General features: G+C 38.9%; 1 protein-coding gene and 1 non-coding gene across 2 annotated transcripts in view; one reads left to right on the top strand and one right to left on the bottom strand.

Annotated features, from left to right (window-relative positions):
• Positions 1-26339, top strand: part of TRPM3 (transient receptor potential cation channel subfamily M member 3) — a 621182-nt gene that overhangs the window by 443144 nt on the left and 151699 nt on the right.
• On the bottom strand, positions 7771-7903 carry LOC126005145 (small nucleolar RNA SNORA51). Its single transcript, XR_007494319.1, has one exon. It is a non-coding gene; the product is annotated as a small nucleolar RNA SNORA51 (small nucleolar RNA).

Genomic DNA, 26339 nt, shown 5'->3' on the forward strand with positions numbered 1-26339 from the left:
TGGTGAGAGAGGACAGCCTTGTCCTGTGCCAGAATTTAGAGGGAAGGCTTTTAGTTCTCCATTGAGGATAATATTTGCCACTGGCTTCTGGTAGATGGCTTTGACTATATTGAGAAAGGTTCCTTTTATTCCTATCTTGCTGAGAGTTTTAATCAAGAATGGGTGTTGGACCTTATCAAATGCTTTCTCTGCATCTATTGATATGATCATGTGGTTTTTATTTTTCTTGTTGTTGATGTTGTGTATTATGTTGAGAGATTTACAGATGTTAAACTATCCTTGCATTCCTGGGATGAAACCTACTTGATCATAGTGGATGATCTTCTTAATGAGGCATTGAATCCTATTTGCCAGGATTTTGTTGAGGCTCTTTGCATCTACATTCATCAGTGATATTGGTCTGTAATTTTCTTTTTTGGTAGCATCTCTGTCTGGTTTAGGTATCAAGGTGATGTTGGCTTCATAAAAGCTATTTGGAAGTGTTTCCGTTTGTTCAATTTCATGAAAGAGTCTTGCCAGGATTGGTAGTATTTCCTCTTGGAAAGTTTGAAAGAATTCATTAGTGAATCCATCTGGGTCTGGGCTATTGTTTTTGGGCAGACATTTGATTACCGTTTTAATTTCATCAATGGTGATGGGGGTGTTTAGATATGCTACATCCTCTTCCTTCAACCGTGGAAGATTATAAGAGTCCAAGAATGTATCCATTTCTTCCAGGTGTTCATTTTTAGTGGCATAGAGTTTCTCAAAGTAGTTTCTTATTGCCCTTTGAATCTCTGTCATATCAGTAGTGATCTCTCCTTTTTCATTCCTAATACGAGTTATCAAGTTTCTCTCTCTCTCTTTCTTTGTTAGGTTTGCCAGTGGTCTATCAATCTTGTTTATTTTTTCAAAGAACCAACTTCTGCTTTCATTGATCTTTTGGATTGTTTTTTGGATTTCTACTTCATTGATTTCTGCTCTCAGCTTTGTTATTTCCTTCTGTCTCCCTATTTTTGGTTCCTTTTGTTGAGCACTTTCTAGTTCTATTAGCTGTGTCATTAAGCTACTCAGGTAAACTCCTTCTTCCTTCCTGATGTGTGCTTGCAAAGCTATAAATTTTCCTCTCAGTACTGCTTTTGCTGTGTCCCATAAGTTCTGATAGTTTGTGTCTTTATTGTCATTTGTTTCCAGGAACCTTTTGATTTCCTCCTTGATTTCATCTCGGACCCACTGGTTATTAAGTATGAGGCTGTTTAACTTCCAGGTGTTAAAGTTTTTCTCTGAGTCCCTTTGGAATTCACAAATAATTTCAGAGCATTGTGGTCAGCGAAGGTAGTCTGCAAAATTTCTATCCACTTGATATTATGGAGGTATGTTTTATGTGCCAGCATGTATTCTATCCTGGAGAATGTCCCATGTACATTGGAGAAGAATGTGTATCCAGGTTTCTGGGAATGGAGTATCCTATATATATCCACTAGGCCTCTTTCTTCCATTTCTCTTTTCAGGTCTAGTATATTCTTGTTGGGTTTCAGTCTGGTTGACCTATGCAGTGTTGACAAAGCTGTTTTGAGGTCCCCCACAATTATTGTGTTGTTATATTATTTTTCCAATTTGTCAACAGTTGTATTAAATATTTTGCTGGCCCCTCATTCGGTGCATATATGTTTAGGGAGTTATTTCTTCCTGCTCTACATACCCCTTGATTAATATAAAATGTCTATCTTTGTTTCTTACAACCTTCCTGAGTATAAAGTTTGCATTATCTGATATTAGTATGGCCACTCCAGCTTTTTTATGAGTGTTATTTGCTTGGATAATTTTTCTCCAGCCTTTTTTTTTGTTTTGTTTTGTTTTTTGTTTTTGGGCCACACCCGTTTGACGCTCAGGGGTTACTCCTGGCTATATGCTCAGAAATCGCCCCTGGCTTGGGGGGACCATATGGGACGCCGGGGGATCGAACCGCGGTCCTTCCTTGGCTAGTGCTTGCAAGGCAGACACCTTACCTCCAGCGCCACCTACCTGGCCCCTCTCCAGCCTTTTATTTTGAGTCTATGTTTGTTCTGACTATTCAGGTGCATTTCTTGTAGGCAGCAGAAGGTTGGATTGAGTTTTTTTGATCCATTTAGCCACTCTGTGTCTCTTAACTGGTGCATTTAGTCCATTGACATTGAGAGAAAGACTTGTTCTGGGATTTAATGCCATCTTTATATCGAAATTTGGTGTGTCTTTTGGTTAGTCTTGTCTTAAATTAGGTCTTTCAGTTTTTCTCTTAAGACTGGTTTTGAGTCTTTAAAGTTTCTGAGCTGTTTTTTGTTTGTGAAACCATGTATTCTTTCATCAAACCGGAAAGTGAGTTTTTCTGGGTACAGTATTCTAGGTGAAGCATTCATTTCATTCAGTCTTGTCACAATATCCCACCACTGCTTTATGGCATTTAGTGCTTCTGGTGACCACCCCCAATTTTCGGTTGACATTTTTTTTTTTTGGTTTTTGGGCCACACCTGGTGACGCTCAGGTGTTACTCCTGGCAATGTGCTCAGAAGTCTCTCCTGGCTGGGGGACCATATGGGACACCGGGGGATTGAACCGTGGTCCATCCAAGGCTAGCACAGGCAAGCAGGCACCTTACCTCTAGCGCTACCGCCCGGCCCCTGGTTGACACTTTTTTGTTTCAAAAGTCATCTTATACGCCGGAAAATACAGTAATATTAGTGATATATCCTAGAGATATAACCTAGGAACACAAAGCCACAATACAAAAATGCCTTCCTCACACCTATATTTAGTGAAGCTCTCTTTACAATAGCCAAAATCTGGAAACAACCCAAGATACTCTTCAAAAGATGAATGGCTAAAGAAATTGTGGTACCTATATACAATGGAATATTATGCAGTCATCAGTAGAGATGAAGTCACAAAATTTTCCTATACATAGATGGACCTGGAAACTATTATGCAAATAAGTCAAAGGGAGTGCTATAGACAAAGAATAGTCTCCCTCATTTATGGATTTTAAGAAAAATAAAAGGCATTATTGTAATAATCCCCAGAGACAATAGAGCTGAGGGCTGAAAGGACCAGCTCATGATATGAAGCTCACTACAAAGAGTGCATAATGCAGTTATAGAAATAACTACACTGACAACTATCCTGACAATGATAATGAGTGAAAGTAGTAGAATGCCTGTCTCAAACACAGGCAGGAGGTGAGGGAAGAGTGATATGGGGGGGGGGCATTAGTGGTGGGAATGTTGCACTAGTGACATGGTTTGTTTTTTTATGACTGAAACCCAATTACAATCATGTTTGTAATCATGATGCTTAAATAAAGATATATAAAAAATAGGTGCCAGAGTGGTGGCGCAGCAGTAGAATGTTTGTCTTGCAAGTGGCTGACATAGAAAAATTTCCCGGAGTCCCAAATTGTCCCCCAAGCTAGGAATCATTTCTGACCCATAGCCAGAAGTAACCCCTGAGCATCACTGGGTGTGGCCCAAAAATAAATAATAATAATAATAGTAATATAATATAATAATCAGGATATTAACTTCCTTAAAATCCTAAGTATACTACGAAGACCCTCAGCTATCAGTAAGAGTAATTTAGAAATGAAACTAGTGTTCTCATAATTTCACTAACTATAAATAATAAACATAATCTGACAATCATTTTATTTTTAAAATTTAGTTCACTGGTGAAATATAGCTTCAAACAAGTATATTTTCTCAGTTATAAAGGAAAAAAATATTTTTATTTGGCTTTAATATCCAAAGCACTTTCATATAAATTTTATCATATAACCTTCACAATTAGATGGAATAGTTAATAGACAAATTATCTCAAAACTTTAACTTTCTTCAGCACAAAAGTAGGTATCATTACTAATAATTCAAGGAAAGCTAGAATAAATCACTGTGGCAAGTTGAAAGTATTGTTATTCTAGTTACCAACCCACCTTCCAATTACGAAGTTTACAGGGGAAAAGATTATGTCTTCTTTGCCACTCTATTCACTTCGAAAAATGCTTGATATGGAATACATTAAATAAGTACCTGCTTATTGAAAAAAGTGCAGTTGATGAAAATCTTTGTTTAAGCAGCATGATTACAAACATGATTGTAGTTGGGTTTCATTCATAAAAAGAAACCCCCCTTCACCAGTGCAACATTCCCACCGCCATTGCCCATCTTCTCCTCCCCCACCCCCTGCCTGTATTTGAGACAGGATTCTACTTCTCTCACTCTTTAACAGGTCCGGCTTATGACATGAAACTCACCACCAAGAGTGGTGAGTGCAGTTAGAGAAATAACTATACTAACAACTACCATGATAATGTTAATGAGTTGAGATTTTTTTTGTTTTGGGGGGTTTTTATTTTGTTTTGGTTAGTTGGTTTGTGTCCATAACTGGCAGTGCTCAGGGCTTACTCTAAGTTCCTGTACACCAGTGCTTCTCAATTATTTTGTCATGCTCCCCTAGGGGGAAAAAAAACATTTTTCACGTCCCCCACGCAACTGAAAATAGTATCTTTATTTAAAAAAAAACTTTAACCTGCAAAACAAAAATATATAAAATAATTTGAGCTGATTTTTTAATCAGAGGTGATGTCTAGATTAATGGCTACAATGAGCACATTTTGTAATGCATAGCTTTTCAAAGCGGGGTTTGAAGCAGGGCACAGCAACTCTCAGCTCCAGAGACATACAGAAACATAAACACAGGGCTTAGTTTGTTATGACTGTGTTTGCTGAGGTCAATCACATCCCCCTTTATGGAGCCCCGCGCCCACCCCACCTCCATTATTTGAAAACCGCTGTTACACAGAGATCACTCCTACTGGGTCTTGAGGACCATAAAATATGCCAGGGATCAACCTCAGGTTGGCCAAAGTAAGGTTTTACCGAAAATACTATTTCCCTAGCTCCAGGATTTTTTGTTGTTGTTAAAGAAGCAACCAGAATACCGTATCTTCTCCTCAATTTCAAAAGCCTTCTCATGGTAATAACAAAGGTTTCTTTTTCTAAAGAAAGTATATCAGATTCTCTGGGTTATAGGACAACAAGCACAGATGAGAACTGGGCTCCAAGTGGAAACACGAGATCCATTCATGCTGCTTACTAAGATCCCAGACTTCTTTGCCTAGTTGTGTCAGCATGGGTTTTGCTGGATTTCTATAATTCAGGCAGAGAATGAAAGAACCTTGTCTATAAAACTTGATCCTCCTAAGGAAAATCCTCCTAAAGAAACTACTATGAATTTTTCTCCATACAACAAACCCAATCAATTTATTTCACAATGTGTTCATAATTGATTAACGCTATTCAAGTTCTTGGGACATTCAATGAGAATTAATCCAATCTTGCATATGAGTAGATAACTGAGGACAGCCAAATAGACAAGAAAGAGTTATAATATAAAAGATAACTATAGAAACAAAAAGAAGCAGAGAAATAAAACTTGAAGCAAACATAATTTGGGAGGGAAAAGGAAACCTAAAATAGTCATTCATAATATAAAAAAAGATATTCCAGAAAAAGAAAAATATAGTCATTTATATCTAGACAAATAATGAAAGAGAATATCTAAACTTTTTGAAATTATCTTATATTTAGTTCAAGAACAAAATATCTCTTTCAAATTAGAAAATGATAGCATCCAAAACATAAATTAAATAATAAAAGGTAAAGTTGCAGATTTCTCCTGAAAAGTCCTGAAAGAGATAATATGAAAGAAAATAGGACAAAAGAGAAGTAATAATTTGTACACTAATTCCAGAAAATGTCCAATAAGTCTCTAACATACATTTCTAGATGACAAGGATACACTGACAGCACAACACACCACATTATAATACTGCAAATCATGGGTGCCTGAAATATATGTATATCCTAAGGAATTCAAAAAGACAGATCACCTGCCAAATATTAGGAATCAAAATGATTTGAACTTTGGACTTCTATACAACCATGCAAAAAGTCATTAACATTACTCTAAAACCTCCAAACAACATGGGGCTGAAGTGATAATACAGCTGTAGGGTGTTTGCCTTGGATATGGCCAACCCTAAATGCCACCAGTTGTGGCCCAACCCCCCCAAAAAATATAACTCTCCAAAGAACATTTATTTGTAGTCTAGAATTTTCTGCCTAATGTGCTAGTAAAGTTATTATCACTACATTGTCATATGTGAGTTGTCAAAAACTTCATTTACCATGAAATCATGTCTTCAGAAATCATTACAAGATTTTCCCCATCAAAAGAGAATAACAAAACATTAAAGAAACAGAATGCTAGAAAGCCAAGCTTCAGCAACTTAAAGAGGGTTTGGTAAATCTCTAGGTGAGGAATGAAGATGACAGTTTAGCAGGAACAAAAGCAGGAGCTGGCAGATCTCCCAGAGACATAGCAAGGAAATAGTCTATAATGTTGTTTATCCTGCATTTAGTCAGCCAAAGTAAGTCACAAGGTCAGCTCAGATTTGTCATAAAAAGAGTAACACTAGAGTATGGATACTGGGAGCTATCTTCAAATACTTGCTATCATGAAAAAAAAAAGTCACACAAAAGTTATCTAAAATAATTAGTTACAAGGAGAGTGATTGCTTCTGGAGAAAAAGGAATGAGGAAGTGAAAGATTTTTTTTCAAACAAATATTGTAAAATATATAACTCTACATTGTATATGTCTAACTTAAATAAAATTAAAGTACAATATGGTCCTTGGATTACCTTATTCTCAAAGAAAGAGATAGAATGAGTAAAAAAAGAGAGAACAGAGGTAGAAAATAATTCAGTAATTCTAGAAAACTAAAACTTCAGGACATATGTTCTATGGACTTCTGCTAAAAATCGCAGTATTTTATTTATCTATGTGTATAGATGAATTATATCATATGCAAGCAGAAAAAAACACCTTTTTACACCCTTTGTTTAAATTTGGCAAAATGCTTCTCAGTTTTGCATATTGTGCATAATACAAAAGCAATTTTATAAAATGTTTTCATGGGAGACTTACAAAGTATTGGCTTCTTGCATTGCAGAAAGAGCACAATAAAGATTCGTCCATTCTGGTAGGCCAACAAAACAACATAACATGATGCTTTACAATTTTATTCTTCATGAGCCATATAATATTATTTGTCTGATTCTTGCATATGTTATCAGAACATGATGAAATAGTGAGGATAATTCCTGTAAAATCTTGACAAATATCATTCATCTAAATGACCCATATTTATGAGGTTTTTATGCAGTTTTAGTCCATAAAAGTTGAGTCATCTTGCTCTGAAAGTGAGACTAAGCACAATATTTATTTATTTATTTATTTATTTATTTATTTATTTATTTTGGTTTTGGGGTCGCACCCGGTGACGCTCAGTGGTTACTCCTGGCTATGCGCTCAGAAGTCGCTCCTGGCTTGGGGGACCATATGGGACGCCGGGGGATCGAACCTTGGTTCGTCCTAGGCTAGCTCTGGCAAGGCACCTTACCTCTAGTGCCACCGCACCAGCCCCACAAAATTTATTTCAAAGTTAATGAGTCCTGACATAGAAAACTATTCTACATAGGGACCAAAATGATCATACAATGTAGGGCATTTTCCTGGCCTGTGACATACTGGGTTTATTCTGAGCACCTATAATGTCCCAGAGGTTGTCGGTAATGAATTCTGAGAGCCAGGAAATCTTAAGCATTACCATGTATGGTCCAAAAACAGAAACAAGGATGAAGAGACTCAAGAGAGAGTGAGTTCAAGTTTAAAAAAATTTTATTATAACATTGTGATTTTTTGTCCCCCAATTCACAATACAGACCAGGCAAAGGGCCTGTGTTGAGGTGTATATGGGGTGCATTTACTGTACCTTCTCTTTCTATACAGTCAGTGTGAAGAACACAGCCTATGGTAAGAATTGGGAGGCCTTATCTTATCTTTTCTTTTTTGATTTTTAATATATATATATATATATATATATATATATATATATATATATATATATATATATAAAATCCTTCACCAGTGCAACAGTCCCATGACCAATATCCCAAATGTCCTTCCTTTCCACCCCACACCAGCCTGTATTCTAGACAGGCTTTCTACTTCCCTCATTCAGTCACATTTTGTTATGATAGTTCTCAGTGTAATTATTTCTGTGACTGCACTAAATGATCCCTGTGGTGAGCTTCATGTCGGGAGCTGGACCCTCCAGTCCTCCTCTATTTTGTCTCTGAGAATCATTACACAAATGTTATTCATTTTTCTCAAAACCCATAAATGAGGGAGACCATTCTGTGATTATCTCTCTCCCTCTGACTTATTTTACTCAGCATAATAGATTCCATATACATCCATGTATAGGAAAATTTCATGACTTCATCTCTTCTGATGGCTGCATAATATTCCATTGTGTATATGTACCATAGTTTCTTTAACCATTCATCTATTGAGGGACATCTAGGCTGTTTCCAGATTCTGGCTATTGTAAATAATGCTGCTATGAATATAGGTGTGAGAAAGGAATTTTTGTATTGTAATTTTGTGTTCCTAGGATATATCCCTAGGAGTGGTATAGCTGGATTGTATGGGAGCTCAACTTCCAGCTTTTGGAGAAATCTCCATATCTCTTTCCACAAAAGTTGGACCAGATGGCATTCCCACCAGCAGTAAATAAGAGTTCCTTTCTCTCCACATCCCCGCCAGCACTGCTTGTTCTCATTTTTTTGCCAAATTGTTCATAATACAGTCATTTCAAGCATTAACTATTCAAACACCAATCCCACCACCAGTGTGACCTTCCCTTTACCAGTGTCCTCAGTTATTTACACACCACCCTAGCCTGTCCCTTTGCAGGAACAAATTACTTCATTTTGTTATAGTACAAAGACAAATGGAATTATCAAACATAGATCAATAAGTGTCATTTGAAATAATTGTTATGTCTCTCAATAGTGTTACTAAAGTCAGTGTCTACATGTTTATCAGGCTCTGGTTGGTGCTTGTTGAATCTTCTGTTAACTCTTTAGTCTCATTAAGCTTGGTAGATTTCTATGTAACTTTCCCATCAGACTTTCTGTGATACTACTGGCTTGATATTACTATAGAATCTTGAGGGATCTACAGATCTAGAACAAATTTGGTGGTTTGTTAATTCAATAGGGTTAACTTGTGGAGCTGGAGTGTTTCTCTTTGGTGTGGATTCTGTGTGATGTTTGTTGAGTGTGGTCCACTGTGTTTCTTTGCAGAAAGGGTAATCTTCCCTCACCCATTCTGAGAATGTCCCAGAGGTAACAGCCTGGATCAGACTACCTACAAAGAATTGGCAGCATTATTTCTTTTGGAGCTAGTAGAGGAGCTGGCAGGTGTGGGCAGAGGCTGCCAGGTTTTTCCAGTAGTGGGGTGTGTATGTGTGTGTTGGTCTTTTTTTATTCCATAAATAGTCCCAGAGTTCTCAGCTTCATAGTCTGGTCCCACCAGAGAAGTTTCAGCTGCTCATATATGTTATTTGAGTTCAGTTACAGACCTGGCCCATTTCCGTCTGTGGTTATAAAGTGTGATCTTGATTTAGGGAGGGGCCCAGGTTAAACGAAGTCCTTCAGTCTTTAAGATGCTAGGGTACCTTAGAAGAGTTCGAGAAAGTGCAGCAATGCCCTCTACAGGTTGTGGCCAGGTATAAGGTTTGAGGCTCTTCAGACCAGGCAGTTTGAGGAGGGGCGAAAAGAATTTTCCTTTTAGTTTGTAGTTAATGCTTTTCTTAAGGAAAACATCAAGGGGTAACCAGAGCTATTCAGACATAATCAGTCTTATCAATCAATATTTCTACAATAGAACTACATTTTTACAATCCAATGTATTTCTATCTAAACTCAGATTCTCACATTTTAACAAATTTAGTTCTTCTGGTTTATAACTTAGCACCTATATACCTCAGATCATTTAGAGAAATGTCTGAAAAAAAGCCTAAATAGAATGTATTTGATTGATTCTACAAACTCTGACAGAAAACCAATCCTAATGCCATTCCACAGCACTGACGCGCCTCTAAGTCCCTGGAGGACTGTCAACATTTAAGTCAGAGAAGTACTCTTTCATTATACAGTGTATTTCAGCGTATTTTTATTTAATGAAAACTCCATGACAAGCCATATTTCACATCAAGTCCAGTAGAAACCATAGCAATTGTCTGTCTGATTAGTACTATTCTCCATCGAGAGAATCTGTGTGGCAATGGAATTATTAACCTGACTAACAAATTCTACTATACTATTTATAGTGAACTTATTGTCAGAAATATATAAGACACTAAAATATATGGCACTAAAAACATTTACATGGTGCTTTAATTTAACAAAGCAATCTCAGTCTATGAACATGGTTATCTTGAAACCAAGTCTTTAGGGGAGATTTTATTGACTTTATTTTATATATGCACAAAGTGACTCTAAAGAGAAGTAACTTTCCTAAGTCCCTGTGTAAAATTAATAAGCTTAATGCTCAATTTACATTCACCATACAGCTGCTCTCAAATAAAGGGGAATTTGACACAGATTACATTGAACCAGTCAGCTGCTCTATATGATCTGCTTGGCATCTCATATAGTTCTCCAAGAGGTCAATGCAATTATATTTTTTTTTCCTTTTTTAAAATGTTTGCACCATACCCACTGGTATTCAGGGGTTACTCCTGGCTCTACAATCAGGAATCACTCCTGATAGACTCAAGGACCATGCAGAGATTGAACCAACCAGGGTTGGCTACATGCAAGGTAATTGCCCTAACCTAGGTGTCTTAATACACAGGTTAAAAACCCTACAGCTCAGAGTATTAACAGGTGCTACTTAGTTTGAAAGAAGTACATATCATAATAGCAAGTGCAAATATAATGCTTAAAAATAAACTGAAAGAGATACCTAGATTAGAGAGAGGAGGAGTTTTATTCCAGGGGCAGTATTTTAAATACACATCTATTGCAAAGAGAAAGACAACATATACAGCGTCATGAACTGATTAGTCCTAACACTAAGGAATCTTCTGTGGTCCCTTTGAAAGGTGTGTACAACAGGTTTGGTGATGGGAGACAGAGGCCAAGGGGTTGATTTGGGTTCAAGCTCTGTTCCGTTTATTCAAATCAAAAGATGGATATATTTATACTCAATTTCTTGACAAGTCATAAATTTCAGACAAAACTAATTTACCAAAAAAAGGCATGAGGCAAATAATTCAAGACATATTCTGACGCAGGGCATTTTCACTTTTAAAGCCACTTTTTGCTAATCTGAGGTTTCCTAGCCAGCAAGGTCAGTTTCCAGTGACTAATATTATTTTGGTCTTATTCTAGTTTATGCATTCTGAACTGGGGCCTAAAATATTATCCCTTAATATGTGTGCATTAAACTAACAGCAAAGCTAGATAGAAAATACTTGAATCTATGCAAATATTTCTCATAAGGTGTGTTTATGTATCTGAGCAATCCTTAAGGGAGGCTCTAAGAAAAGTGAGTAATTATTGTTAGATAAAGAATATTTGAATCTATGTAAATGTTGAATCTGAGTAATCTTTAGAATGTCAGCTGAGATTATGTCTCAATTGATGCTACATCCCCCTTTTTCATGAATGCCTCATGTACAGGCAACCAAGGTTTTTCAGGGCCCTAATATCCTGTTTTTTAAGCTTCCTTTCTTACAGGTGTCATTTTTCATGCTTTCCTCTCATCAGAGTACAGGCTGCTTTAAAAAAGTTCCTGTAATAGCAGACAGCTTTTAAAAAACCTTCCCTCAGGTGATTAGGGACTTTTTAAACTTGGTGTCTTCCTGGGTCTCCAAATCTGTTAACACGAGGGATGTAGCAATACAGTACACCCATTAATTTCTCAAAGGAATATTTTAATTGAGAAAACCTTTTTAAAAATCATACCTATAGGGAACAGAGAGATAGCACAGCAGTAGGGCTTTTGCCTTGCATTCAGCCAATCCAGGATAGACAGTGGTTCAAATCCCAGGATTCCATATGGTCCCCAAGCCTGCCAGGAGTGATTTCTGAGCACAGAACCAGGAGCAACCCCTGAGAGCAGCTGGGTGTGACCCACAAACCAAAAAAAAAAAATCTTACCTATAGTGAAAACCAGAACCTCCAAATAAGCAGAATATAACAAAGTCCATATAGGTTTATATTTTCATACAAACGTACATCATATTATCCTGATTGGCCACATGCCAAGCATCAGAAGTTAGAATGATTATAAATTAAGTTGATTATAAATTAAAAACTGATTACAAATTGCTCGATAAAGTATTTGTACATAGTATGTTTTGAACTACAGCATGCTTTAGATATACATATAATTTTTAATTAGGAAAAGAAATACTCTTGTAAAAAATTATTTGATGAATAACAATTTTTGCTCTTTGGGAGGAAGTGAAAAATACTGAATTCACTTCAGAAACTAGCCTAGACAGTGGGTCTTAGTCTCTCAAAGAACTCAAAAGATTTATTTTACAAAACTCCAAAGAGGATTCAGGAGAAAAACAAAAACAAAGTAATCATACTTACAGAGCAAAGAGATATATCTTTAGGGGGGTTGTCATTTGGGGCCTCCAGGGAAGTGTGCTCAGGGATCTCTTTGGAAAGGATCTGGGACCTCACATTGGTTGATCACATGCAAGGCTAGCATCTTAAACCTTATTCTTTCTCTCTCCATCAAGGGGATGTCTCTTTTTGTTTTGTTTTGGGGTCACACCTGGCAGCTCTCAGGGGTTACTCCTGGCTCTATGCTCAGAAATCGCTCCTGGCAGGCTCAGGGGACCATATAGCATGCTGGGGTTCAAACCACCATCCTTCTGCATGCAAGGCAAATGCCCTACCTCCATGCTATCTCTCAGGCCCCCAAGGGGATGCCTCTTGAAATGTGATATTGCCTGGTTTCCCCAGGGTCAAAAATAAAGATGAGCAGAGAATTGGAATTCAGTGAAAGCCAGTTGATTTATTGAATAAATACTGTCAGTGGGGTTCTGTCACTTTTCCACAAAGACAGCCCCACTCTCCTTCCTCAATCCTCAAAGGAATCAAGTGAAGGTGCCAGTTTCTGTTCTAAATCAAAACTGCCTAAGTCTGACTCTCCACTCTGGCACTTTCCAGCTATTACATCTTGAACAGGATTTTTCCTTCCTTGATTTCTTCATCTATAAAATGTAATAATGTACTTCATAATTTGTTGTGAGAATACAATGCATTAGTACTTAGAAATAGTATCTGGAACAAGCACACAACAAAATATCTCAGTTAAACACTAAGGCCTCATCTTTTCACAGTACTCTTTCACTCAGCTGCCAGTTTTCTGCCTTACAAGTTAAATCTGAATCTTTTAAGCTAAAGTTGAATCCATTTGTGTTTTTCTGATTTTTTTACTTAACTTGCTCCTGAGAACCTACCAAATGCTATTTTTACCAACAGGAGATTATTCTCATCCAGGGCAAGAAGTCAGAGCAAAGAATAAATGACACATAGACCTCCTCATCTCCATTTTTGTGTTTTAAATTTGGTTTTTCTCCATGTAGCATTCCTGAGAGACTTTCCAGTGAAAGCAAGTATCTTCTCTCTGCCAGGCCATTGAATTTGTAGCCTAGCAACAAATGCCATGTGATGGGGTTCCACAGCTAGTCTCCTGTTGTCAATCTTCAGGGTTTCCATATAGGTAGGGAACTTGTTGTCTTGAAGAGAATACATGGATGTGCTTTCTTTAGTGGAGATCCTCTAGGATTTAATTGGTATATTTATAAATATAGCATATTGATGGAAGGTTCTATGGAAGACTTACTTCAGATAATTTTCTCTAAATGAGATAAGAGAAAAATCAAAGACCCCAATAAAAGGAAATATGGCTAAATGATGGTAGGGATATATCAGAGCATTATAACAATCCTGAGGAACTTGTCAAGGCTAAGTAAATCCTGCCTCTGCCTTTGCCTTAGTGTTTCTAGCAGAATCACACTTAAACTACTCATGTCAGCTGAATCACCCAACTTGTTTTATTTGGAAATTTTTTTCTATATTTTTTTAAAACTTCATTGATTGATTGGTTTCTGGGCCACACCCAGAGGTGCTCAGGGGTTACTCCTGACTCTGAACTCAGAAATCACCCCTGGCAGGTTGGGGGATCATATGGGATTCTGGGAATCGAACTGGGTCCCTCCTTCCAGGTTGATCTCATGCAAGGTAAATGCCCTGCCACTGTGCTACCTCTCCAGCCTCCATATTTGAAAACTTTTTCTAACGGTGTTCACAATTCTATTTGTAACCCACCTAAGTGTTTTACTAGTGCTTACTTTATCCCTTTCTCACAGCAACTCTCTGTTATGTTTTTTTTTTTGGGGGGGGGAGTCTATCTTGATTAAAACCTGCAACTAGAGCCTCTGTTTTTCCATCTGTAAAGTGGGAGTAATTTCACTGTGCAGGCTTTTTGGTAAACATTCAATAAAATAAAGCGTGCAAATGCCTAGGATTTGATTATCTCAGTATGTGACAGGAATTATTTTTATTTATTTAGTTTATGATATCAGAGCTATAGAATATCCTATCTTTCTACTTTTTTAAATTCTTTTTTAGTCTTTATGTCTTTACTCATTTTTAATATCTAATTTAATTTTAGTCACTGTGATACATACTTTTGCAATATTGTCAATGATAGGGTTTCATGAATACAACATTCCAATACTACCTCACCCACCAGAGTTTCTGTTTCCCCCACCATTGTCTCAGGGTTCCCTTGTCATTCTCCCATGTCAGAATTCCCTTGCCCCCATACTATGGTAAGCTCAAGTAAAATAGACTAATTCTTAGGTTCTATTGCTTTTGTCTATTTGTTATTCCTGACTGTGATTTTTTTTATTCTATATATATATATGAGAGAGATCATTGTGTATTTGTCCCTCTCCTGACAAATTATGCCCATCCTTCTGTCAAATTTAAGGGAAGAATGTCAGAGATCTATACAATATGTGATGCTTTCTATTTTAGTATTTTAACTCAGATTTGAATATTTGAATATGTAAATAAGAACCTAGCTTCCTTCTCTATCTCTGTTTTGATTCCCTGGTGAGCAACTCAATAGCAATAGGCAAATAAAATTTAATCAAATTGGGTCTGATGCAATAGTACAATGGGAAAGGCACTTGCCTTGCATGTGGCTCTCCAGGATTCAATTCCCAGCATCCCATAAAGTCCCCAAGCACTGCCAAGAATATTACTGAGCGCAGAACCAGGAGTAAATCTTAAGCAACATTTGGAGTACCCCAAAAAAGTACAAGTAAAATGTTTCATTGTATTATCTTAAAATAAATATATAAAACTAAATAAAAATTATTTTCTCAAACAACCTTGTTTATACCTAATTTCCCTCATTTGTGTTGATAGATTCACTATTCTCACAGCTATATAGTCAAAGATTTCAACAAATTCTTAATATTGCTAAGCATTTTTGTGACACAGTTATCAGTCACATTTATCACTGTGTTTCTATTTTGTTCAGCATTTTTTTAATATAAATTTTTATTTTGATCATAGTGGCTTACATATTGTTGACAATAATATTTTAGGTACATATTTACATAAAATCAGGGGGGATTCCCATCGCCAAATTGTCATCCCTACGCCTCCGTTTCTATCCTACCTCCCTTTTCCTTTTCCCTCACCCCAGGGCGGCTAGAATATGTGGTCCCCTCTGTATCTAACCCACTACTTAGTAGTCTTGCACCTGTTTGGTCCTGATGCCTCCCTTATTTCCCCCTCTATCTGGAGTCAGGACTAGCTAGTTCAAGTTGCGTGGTTTTGTTTGAAGGAGAAAAAAGCAATAAACTGGGGTAAGAGTCTAATACCCCGAAAATGGGCGGAGTCCTTCTAAAGGCTCTCATCATCAATCTGGGAGATGGAGAAAAAGTAGGTGAAACACTCCACTAGTACCAAAAGAAGTGTCAAATATCCAGTGAGGGCTCCAGCTATATCGATAAGCACCACACAGAGCAGACAAAACAAACAAACAAGTAGAAAAAAATAAAACAAAAACAGACAAACAAAAATCACGCCATGGTCTTGAATTAAGAAACATGGCATAGCACATAACGAAAGAGAAGAAAGGAAGAGAAAAAAAAATAAATAAATAAATAAAAAAAATAAGTATAATTGGGGACTACACTTTCAATAATCACACCCAAACAGAGAAATCGACCAAAATAGATTGGTAAATCAAAAATAATAATAACAATAATAAATGAAGGTAATATATATATTTATATCAAAAAAATAACCAAGGTTTTGTGCTTTTTGTATTTTTGTTTTTTTCCCTCCTGCACTGGCACAGTAAATATTGGGGTCATTCGAAAAAGAATTCACTTGGCCTAAGAGATATGGGATTTCTCCGTCCTTGGAGCATACTGTCATGGGATCAACTCTAGACATTGCTCAGGATCCTTTACTTTCCCGGTGGTGTTTTTTTTTTTTTTTTCTTTCTTTTTTTTTTCCTTTGGTGTGTGGAAGACTTCTGCTCTGTGTTTAGAGGTCTCAGTATCTGTACAGATCCTGAGGTGGGACTTATGATGAAGTCAGTCTTTGTGGTTCTAGAGGTTCTGTTACCTCAGTGTCATTTTAACCCATCTTCTGTGGTTGATGATCTTGGTCTTTGCACTGAGCCTAGGGTGGCACCTAGGATAGCGTCTTTCTTTGTGCTCCCAAAAGCCCCATTCCGTTACAATTGTCTCTGCCGGATCTTTGGGGCTGGGGATCATGGTTCTTGTGCAGGTCATAGTTCAAACCCTAAACTAGGGCTTATTTATTGGTCCCAAGATGTATACAGTCTGGTCGTGGATCAAGCAGCCAGTCATCTGTAAATCCCGATCTTGGGTTTTTGTCCTACCAAAGGGAGCCAAGACTTCTGGTTTTGTCTTGTCGTTAGTTGGTAAGGTAGGCTAATCTGCTCTAAGGTCAAGATGATCGCATTTTCCCCGTTGTCAGGATATCATGTTAGAGCTGGGCCTTGTTGTTGGTCTCCTCGTATTAAGGCCGTCCTGGATGGAGTTTGTTTCCTGCAGCTGTTGCGGAGAGCTGTGCCGTTTCTATGTCGGAGATCCAGGGTTCAAGGCTGGATGAATGGTATCTAATCACCTGAGGTCTAATTTGATTCCACATGACATATTTTCAAGGCTGGAGATATCCCTATATTTTAAATAACTATGAGTTCCTATCTCTAGTAGATAAGAGCTCTCTTTTATTTTTTTTTAAATGTAAAATTTCCCCTTTACTTAGTGTGCCTTTGTAGGGGGAAGTGGTGCTACATTATAATGTCTGTGTATTTGTGGGTGGACTGATGGGATAACAGTCACAGGTCACCTACCAAAAAACGAAGAAAGAAAAAAAAAAGGGGGGGGGATTGAAACTGTATGTGCTCACAAATATATATGAAGGACAAACATTTAAAAAAAAAAGATAAATAAATAAATTAAAAAAAAAAAGAAATAAAATGAGTTAGCGAAATTTTTATGGGACCAAAGTGGTGCAAAAGACTACCTTACATTTGGGGGAGGGCAGGTAAAGAGATGGTGTATTACAGGTCTTATGCCTATGTTGGAAGTACAGTTTTTCCCATTGTCTTTTGGGTTTTTCTTGTGGTGTGTGGGTTCCCAGGCATCTTCCTAACCCACCCCCTGACCTTCTTCAGATTGGTAAATATTTGCGGCAGGGGGGTCTTGGAAGAGTTCTTGCATTGGGGATACTTTTGGATCTAGGCCCGGTTTCAAGGAGCAGTTCGCGTTAGGGGGAGTTGGTCGGGAGGGCCTCGCAGCATGAGTCCATAGGGGAGTTGGCTGTCTTTTCTTTCAGGAGACGGGGTGTGGTTTTATCTGGGTGTCCTCTCGCCTGGGTGCTGGGTACTGGTTCGTTGGGTAGGAGGTCGATCTTGATGCCTAATAGAATAAGGACTGGGGGTGAAGAGTTTTAATATGGTGGGAGATCTGGATGGGATTGAGGGGTGAGGGGATAGTTGGATTTCCGGAGGGGGGAAAGGGGAAGGTGTATGGGAAGGGTTTGAAGGGAGAGAAAAGAGAAAATACCTTAGAGAGAAAAGGGGGGGGAGAAAGGGAGAAAAGTAATGAGCAGAATAGAAGAAGAAAAAAAAAAGTAGTGAGAAGAGGGGAGAGAATAGCAAGGGAATGCTGGTTTGATTGAATGTGTTCGAAGAATAGAGCCTGTAGTTTAAGTCTGTACGTCTCAGGTACTGCTTCAGTGGTCTGACTGGTCACGTGCTTCAATTCCTAAATGAAGGTATTACCTAAAGATAAAGTGTATGTTAAAGAGTTTTCTTGTGGCCATCTCGTAGTGCAAGCAAGGTATGGTATCCCGTGTGGTATCCCGAGTTGCCACCTTAGTTTGTCCGCCCTTTGTATCCAAGGGCACCTGTGGGCAGAAAAGCTGAGAGGTTATTTAAAGTATAGTAAGATAAAGGTATTAAAAGGTAGTGTTATGGTATGTTGCCATTGTAGTCCGTGATTTCCCTTGGTGTTCTATACTTGTGTTCCTGTATATGAACTCTAAGGGATTATTGTGGACCTTTGTTGTAGAAGTCTGATTACATACCTGTTCTCTCTATGCTGCCGTTTCTGTTGTTGCTGTTTTCTTTGTGGTATAATGTGTAGTCAAGAGTTTGCGTTGTTCCTTTTTCATGTATTTTGGACACTGCTCCCACGTCTATGCTGACTATTACAGTGTTCGGAGTTTCTACCCTGTTATTTGATAGGATTTAGTTGTGTATAAACTATGTGTTCTAGGTGTTTCAGAATAGTGCTACCATTCTGTGTTTATCTTTTGTCTTCTGACTTACTTCGTTTAACATAACATGATCTAGGTCCATTCATGTTGCTGCAAAGTCTGTGATTGTATCGTTTCTGACTGCCATGTAATATTCCATTGTGTATATGTACCACATCTTAATGATCCATTCATCTGTTGTTGGACATCGAGGTTGGTTCCAAGATTTGGCTATTATACTGAGTGCTGCAATAAATAGTGGGGTGCATATATATTTTGGAATGAATGTCCTTCCATCTTGTGGGTATATGCCTAGTAGAGCAATTGCTGGGTCAAATGGCAGATCAATTCTGAGTTCTTTGAGCACTCTCCAGACTTTTCTCCATAGATGTTGGACTAGGGGGCATTCCCACCAGCAGTGGATGAGAGTTCCTTTCATACCGCATCCTCGCCAACAAAGGTTGTTTCCATTATTTTTGATGTGAGCCAACCTCACTGGTGTAAGGTGGTATCTCATTGTTGTCTTGATTTGGATCTCCCTGATGATGAGTGAAGGTGAGCATGTTTTCATGTGTTTGTTGGCCATCCTTCTGTCTTCCTCAGAGAAGTGTCTATTCATTTCATTTCCCCATTTTTCTATGGCTTTATTTGGTTTTGAGGGGCTCAGCTTTCTGAGTGCTTTGTATGTTCTAGATATCAGCCCTTTATCTGATATGTCAAGTGAAAAGATTTTTTCCCATTCTGTTAGCTGTCTTCTTGTATTAAGTAGGGTTTCTTTTGCCATGCAGAAGCTTTTTAGTTTGATGTAGTCCCATTTGTTTATATTTGATGCTAACGTTCTTGCCATTGGTGCTCCGTTCTCAAAGACCTTTTTGATATATAGGTTTCGAGTGTTCTGCCTATTTTATTCTCGATAAACTTTATAGATTCAGGTCTGATTTCAAGGTCTTTGATCCATTTTGAGTTGACTTTTGTATAAGGAGTGAGGTATGGGTCAATTTTCACTTTCGTACATGTGGTTTTCCAGTTGTACCAACACCGTTTGTTGAATAGGCTTTCTTTGTTCCATTTCAGATTCTTGCCTTTTTTATCAAATATTAGTTGGCTGTATATCTGGGGGTTTATGTCTGGGAATTCTGTTCTGATCCACTGGTCTGAGCTCCTGTCTCTGTTCCAGTACCATGCTGTTTTAATTACTATGGCTTTATAGTATAGTTTCAAGTTAGGTAAGGAGATGCCTCCCAGCTTCTTGTTTTTCAGTATGTGTTTGGCTATCCTGGATCTTTTGTGGTTCCAGATGAATTTTGTGATTGATTGTTCTATTTCTTTAAAGAATTGTGTTTGAATTTGGATAGGGATTGCATTAAATCTATATAGAAGTTTGGGTAAGATAGTCATTTTGACTATGTTAATTCTACCTATCCATGAGCATGGGATGTTCTTCCATTTCTTTAGATCTTCTTCAATTTCTTTCTGAAGTGTTTTGAAGTTTCCCTGGTAAAGGTCTTTCACTTCTCTTGTAAGGTTTATTCCTAGATACTTGATATTTTTTGATACTATCTTAAATGGGATTGTATTTTTAATCTCTCTCTCCTCAACTTCATTGTTTGTATATAGAAACGCTACTGTCTTTTGTGTATTGACTTTGTATCCAGCCACTTTGCTGTATTGGTTGATTGTTTCTAGGAGTTTTACTGTGGACTCTTTAGGGTTTTTGATGTATATCATCATATCGTCGGCAAATAAAGCTAGCTTGTGTTCATCTTTCCCTACTTGAATTCCTTTGATTCCCTTCTCTTGTCGGATTGCTATTGCTAGGACTTCTAAGGTTATATTGAATAAGAGTGGAGAGAGTGGACAGCCTTGCCTAGTTCCTGACCTTAGTGGGAATGCTTCTAGTTTCTCGCCATTAAGTATAATGTTGGCTGTAGGCTTTTCATAAATAGCTGTAACTATCTTGAGGAAGGTTCCTTCTAACCCTATTTTGCTGAGTGTCTTTAACATGAAAGGATGTTGGATTTTGTCAAATGCCTTCTCGGCATCGATTGATATGATCATGTGGTTTTTGTCTTTCATGTTGTTGATGTGATGTATCATGTTTATTGATTTGCGTATGTTGAACCAACCTTGCATTCCTGGTATGAAACCCACTTGGTCGTGATGTATGATCTTTTTGATGAAGTGTTGGATTCGGTTTGCTAAGATTTTGTTGAATATCTTTGCATCTATGTTCATTAGTGAGATTGGTCTGTAGTTTTCTTTTTTGGTGGTGTCTTTGCCTTCTTTGGGAATGAGTGTGATATTAGCCTCATAAAAGGAGTTGGGGAGGATTCCTGTTTTTTCTATGGTTTGGAAAAGCCTTTGGAACAGTGGTAATAGGTCTTCTTTAAATGTTTGATAGAATTCACCTGTAAATCCATCTGGGCCTGGGCATTTGTTCTTAGGGAGTTTTTTAATTACCTCTTCAATTTCCTCTGAAGTGATTGGTCTGTTTAGACTTTCTAGATCTTCCTTTTCCAGTCTTGGAGGAGGGTGTTTGTCCAAGAATCTGTCGATTTCTACTGGGTTCTCTAGCCTAGTTGAGTATAGTTGTTCATAATATGATCTCATGATATGTTGTATTTCTTGGGGTTCTGTTGTAATCTCTCCCCTTTCATTTGTGATCCTAGTGATTTGGGTGTTTTCCCTCTTTTTTTTGGTGAGTCTTGCCAATGGTTTGTCTATCTTGTTTATTTTTTCGAAAAACCAACTCCTGGTCTCATTGATTTTTTGTATTGTTTTCTTAGTTTCGATGTTGTTTATTTCTGCTCTGGTTTTTATTATTTCTTGCCTTCTGGTTGTGGTTGGATTTCTCTGTTGCTGTTGTTCCAATTCTTTGAGGTGATCTTTTAAACTGTTGGTTTTGTTGTTTTCCTGTTTCTTGACATAGGCCTGTATTGCTATGAGTTTCCCCCTAATTACTGCTTTTGCTGTGTCCCATAGATTTTGACATGTTGTCTCTTCATTGTCATTTGTCTCAAGGAATCTTTTTATTTCTTCCTTGAGTTGTTCTTTGATCCAGCTGTTGTTAAGCAGCATGTTGTTTAGTCTCCAGGTATTAGTTTTCCTCCATTGCTTCTTCTTGACATCAATTTTAAGCTCTGTTGCATAGTGATCTGAAATGGTACTTCTAATGATCCTTACCTTTGTGATCTTACATAGGTTGGCTTTGTATCCTAAGACATGGTCTATTCTGGAGAAGGTTCCATGTGGGTTTGAGAAGAATGTGTATTCTGCTTTCTGGGGATGGAGGGCTCTATATAAGTCTGTTAGCCCTAAATCTTCTAATTTTTCATTTAGAGCTCTTATTTCTTTGCTATTTTTCTGCTTGGAGGATCTGTCCAGTGGTGATAGTGGAGTATTGAGGTCCCCTACTATTATCACAATTCCCTTCATGTGTTTCTCCAGGTTTGCCAGTAGTTGCCTCACATATTTTGGTGACTCTACATTAGGTGCATAGATGTTGACCAGGGTTAGTGTTTCTTGATCTAATGTTCCCCTGACCAGTAAGTAGTGACCCTCTTTGTCTCTGATCACTTTCTTGATGTTGAATACAATTTGGTCTGATATAAGAATGGCTGTCCCTGCTCTTTTTTGTTTTCCATTGGCCTGAATAATTACTTTCCATCCTTTTATTCTAAGCCTGTGCTTATCCTGTAGCTGTAGGTGTGTTTCTTGCAGACAGCAGAAGTCCGGTTTATTTTTCCTAACCCAGTTCTCTACTATGTGTCTTTTAATTGGAGAGTTTAGTCCGTTTACATTTAGGGAAATTATTGATAGAGAGGACTGTTGTACAGTTGTATTGTGTGGAGTGGTTGTTGTTACAATCGGGGGTTTGGATTGTGTAATTCTTCTCTGAGTAAGTCGCTTAGGATCGGCTTAGTTTGCACAAATAGTTCAAGTTCATTCATGTTTGAGAATGTTTTTAGTCTGCCCTCCCATATGAATGATAGTTTTGCTGGGTATTGGACCCTGGGTTGGAAATTTCTTTCATTCAGTCGTTTAAATATGTCATTCCACTGTCTTCTTGCTTGAATTATTTCAAATGGGAGATCTGGTTTGATTCTTATGTCCTTTCCTTTGTACTTGAGGTTTTTTTTCTCCCTTATTGCTTTCAGGAGTTCCTCTTTCTCTTTGTTTTTTGCCATTTGGATTATTATGTGTCTTGGTGTGGGTTTATTGGGGTCTACTTTATTAGGGACTCTCTTGACTTCTTGGATTTGTCCTGAATTGTCTTTCCAGAGGGTGGGAAAGTTCTCTGTTATTATCTCCCCGACTACCTGTTCTACCCCCTTCCCTATTTCCTCCGCTTCTGGTATACCCACAATTCTTAGATTGTTTCTTTTGTCCTTGTTGATTAGATATTGGATTTTTCCTTCCAGTGATTTGCCTTTTATTTCTTTGTTGGTTTCTTGATCATTTTTTGATTGCAGTTTTCCTTCGAGTTCTTCTATGTGCTTCTCCAACTCTGTGTTTCTGCTCGTAAGGCTTGTTACCTTGTCTTTTAATTCCTTCACTTCTTTTTGTATGGACTCTCTCATGTTCTTTGACATTTCTTCTTTAATTTGGCTGATTCGTTCGTCCATGGATTTTTTATATTCGGTTGTTAGGGTTTCTTTTAATTCTTTTAGTAATTCTTGCATTTCCTTCCTCATGACTGCTTTTAGGTCTTCTTCCCGTGGATCTGTGCGCTTTGGTGGACTTGGAAATTTGATAGGGTTTGTCATGGTGTCTCCAGTTATTAGCGATTTCCTTGCTTTACGCATTGTTCTTTGTATTTAATGGTGTATTTTGGAGTGCTTTGGCTTCTAATTTTGGCCTGCTTTGGTCCCCTTCCTGAAGGTGTTTCTAGAGGGGCCTGTTGGGTGAGTTTGTTGGGCCTAGCCCTTTCTCCTCCCCTTTGCTACCTAGAGTGCAGCCTTCCTGCTGTGGGTCTTGTCCCTTTCTGCTCCTTATTTCTGTCAGCAGTGCAGTTCCACTCCTGGCCACAATGGTTACTGGCGCTGTTGAGCCTAGCTCTCAGTCCCCCCTCCTTTCTCTGGGAGTCAATGGAGCTCCGCCCCCTCCACGCCTCCCTTGAAGGGTTCCCTCAGTCCAACCCTTCAGGCTCTGTCCTCACCCTTGGGGAGTCCCTGGTCCACTCCAGGGTCCAGGGAGGTGGACTGCTCTAGTTCCCCTGCGAGTCCAGATGGCTGGCCCTATCTCTCCCGTCTGTTCGGGTCGCTCAACTTGACTTTCTAGTCACCCACCTGGGGGAAGGGAGTCACTCAACCCTCTCCGGCTGGCACGCAGGGGTTCCTTGGGGAAGGGTCCGTCCCAAATGCCGCGCGCAAAGAGACAGAAATTCCCTCACTCACTCCTCCAGCCGGCCCGCCAAAGGGTCCGACCCAGACACCGGCGCAAAGAGACAGAAATTCCCTCACTCACTCCTCCAGCCGGCCAGCCGGGGTCCCTGGGGAAAGGGTCCGACCCAGACACCGGCGCAAAGAGACAGAAATTCCCTCACTCACTCCTCCAGCTGGCCCGCCGGGGTCCCTGGGGAAAGGGTCCGACCCAGACACCGGCGTTAAGAGACAGAAATTCCCTCACTCACTCCTCCAGCCGGCCCGCCAAAGGGTCCGACCCAAACACCGGCGCAAAGAGACAGAAATTCCCTCACTCACTCCTCCAGCCGGCCAGCCGGGGTCCCTGGGGAAAGGGTCCGACCCAGACACCGGCGCAAAGAGACAGAAATTCCCTCACTCACTCCTCCAGCCGGCCAGCCGGGGTCCCTGGGGAAAGGGTCCGACCCAGACACCGGCGCAAAGAGACAGAAATTCCCTCACTCACTCCTCCAGCCGGCCCGCCGGGGTCCCTGGGGAAAGGGTCCGACCCAGACACCGGCGCCTTGTTCAGCATTTTTAAAGGTTTTAAATTTTGATTTGATAAATTACAATGGTCTCTTCAGCAATCTTCTTTTCTTAGGGAATACATTCATTCCACACATGGGTCCTCAAACTTTTTAAACAAGGGGCCAGTTCACTGTCCTGCAGACTGTTGGAGGGCCAGATTATAGTAAAATCAAAAATTATGAACAAATTTCTATGCACACTGCGTATATCTTATTTAGAAGTGAAGAAACAAAATGGGAAGAAATACAATATGTGGCCCGCGGGCCGTAGTTTGAAGACCCCTGCTACACTGTGGTTGAAGAAATTCGACTGGGGTCAAAGCAGTAGTACAGGAGATAAGGCACTTGCCTTGCATGTGGCACTTTTGATCCATGATGAGTTATACAGTTGCCCAGCACTGCCAGGAATGATCCTGGAGCACAGAGTCTGGAGTAAATCCTGAACAGATCCAAGTGTGGCCAAAAAATAAGAAAGAAGAAGAGAAAACATATATAAGTAAAGCATTTATCAAGACATGCCTTGATCCAGACCATTCCCATGGATTTTAGTGCCTGTACAGATTGTCATGTTGGGTGATTAACCACTCTTTCATCCAGCACAGCAGACAGGCTTGGCAGAAAGATAGAGAATGTGGGCTCCTCCCCACAAGTATGAGCTGAGGGACTATACCTTAAAACCAACCTTTGATCTGCAAGCTAGACATGTGTTATATCCTGGTGCCATGAAAATTCTGTTTATATATAATGCTTATATTTTTGCTGAAGAGTATATTTAATAAAAATTAATAGACATAAAAAATTTTTATAACTTTCAGTATAGACTTAACTACATAAGTTCATCATTTCTTCCAGAAAAAAATAAAAAAACAATAATAATAAAGAAGAGTAAAAACCAGCAAGCTCCTTGTTAATTAGAAATAGACAATATCTAAATATGTGTGGGTTATGAAATTAAAAAATGAAGAAGAAAGGGGCCGGAGGAGTGGCGCAAGCAGTCGGGCATTTGCCTTGCACACGTAACCTAGGATAGACTATGGTTCGATCTCCTGGCATCCCAAGCTAGGATCGATTTCTGAGTGCATAGACAGGAGTAACCCCTGAGCATCACCAAGTGTGGCACAACAAAAGAAAAAAAAAAGGTGAAAACTTGTATTTCTCAGAAAGCACCATTCAACAAACTTAGTTTATATATATATACATACATACATACATATGGATATATAGAGAACACCATAAGGTACAAAGTACTACTTATTTTGGGACAACAAATGAAAAAACAAGAGTTAGAGCAGGGGTGGCGAACATGGGGCTCTCGAGCCGCATGCGGCTCCCGGCCAAAATGAATGCGGCTCTTTGCCTCTTATCATTCTTTTGTATACTGTTGCTCTTTGCCAAGTTTGGATTTTGTTCTGCTGCTTCTGAGGAGGGAGGGACCTCTGAGGAGAGATCTCCGAGCACGGAATCCCACCCCAGGCTGCGTCCTCCCGTCTCCCATCCCTGGAAACAACTGCACGGGCCAGCGAGCGGGGACCATGTGTCACATGTTGGGTCACATCTTGCCTTTAGTTCTTAGTGTGGAGGACGCAGCACACATCACTGCAGGATTTTGACCCTCACTCAAAATGGCAAAATGCAATATGT

The sequence above is a fragment of the Suncus etruscus genome, chromosome 3, assembly GCF_024139225.1.
Source record: "Suncus etruscus isolate mSunEtr1 chromosome 3, mSunEtr1.pri.cur, whole genome shotgun sequence".
NCBI classification, from domain to species: domain Eukaryota; kingdom Metazoa; phylum Chordata; class Mammalia; order Eulipotyphla; family Soricidae; genus Suncus; species Suncus etruscus.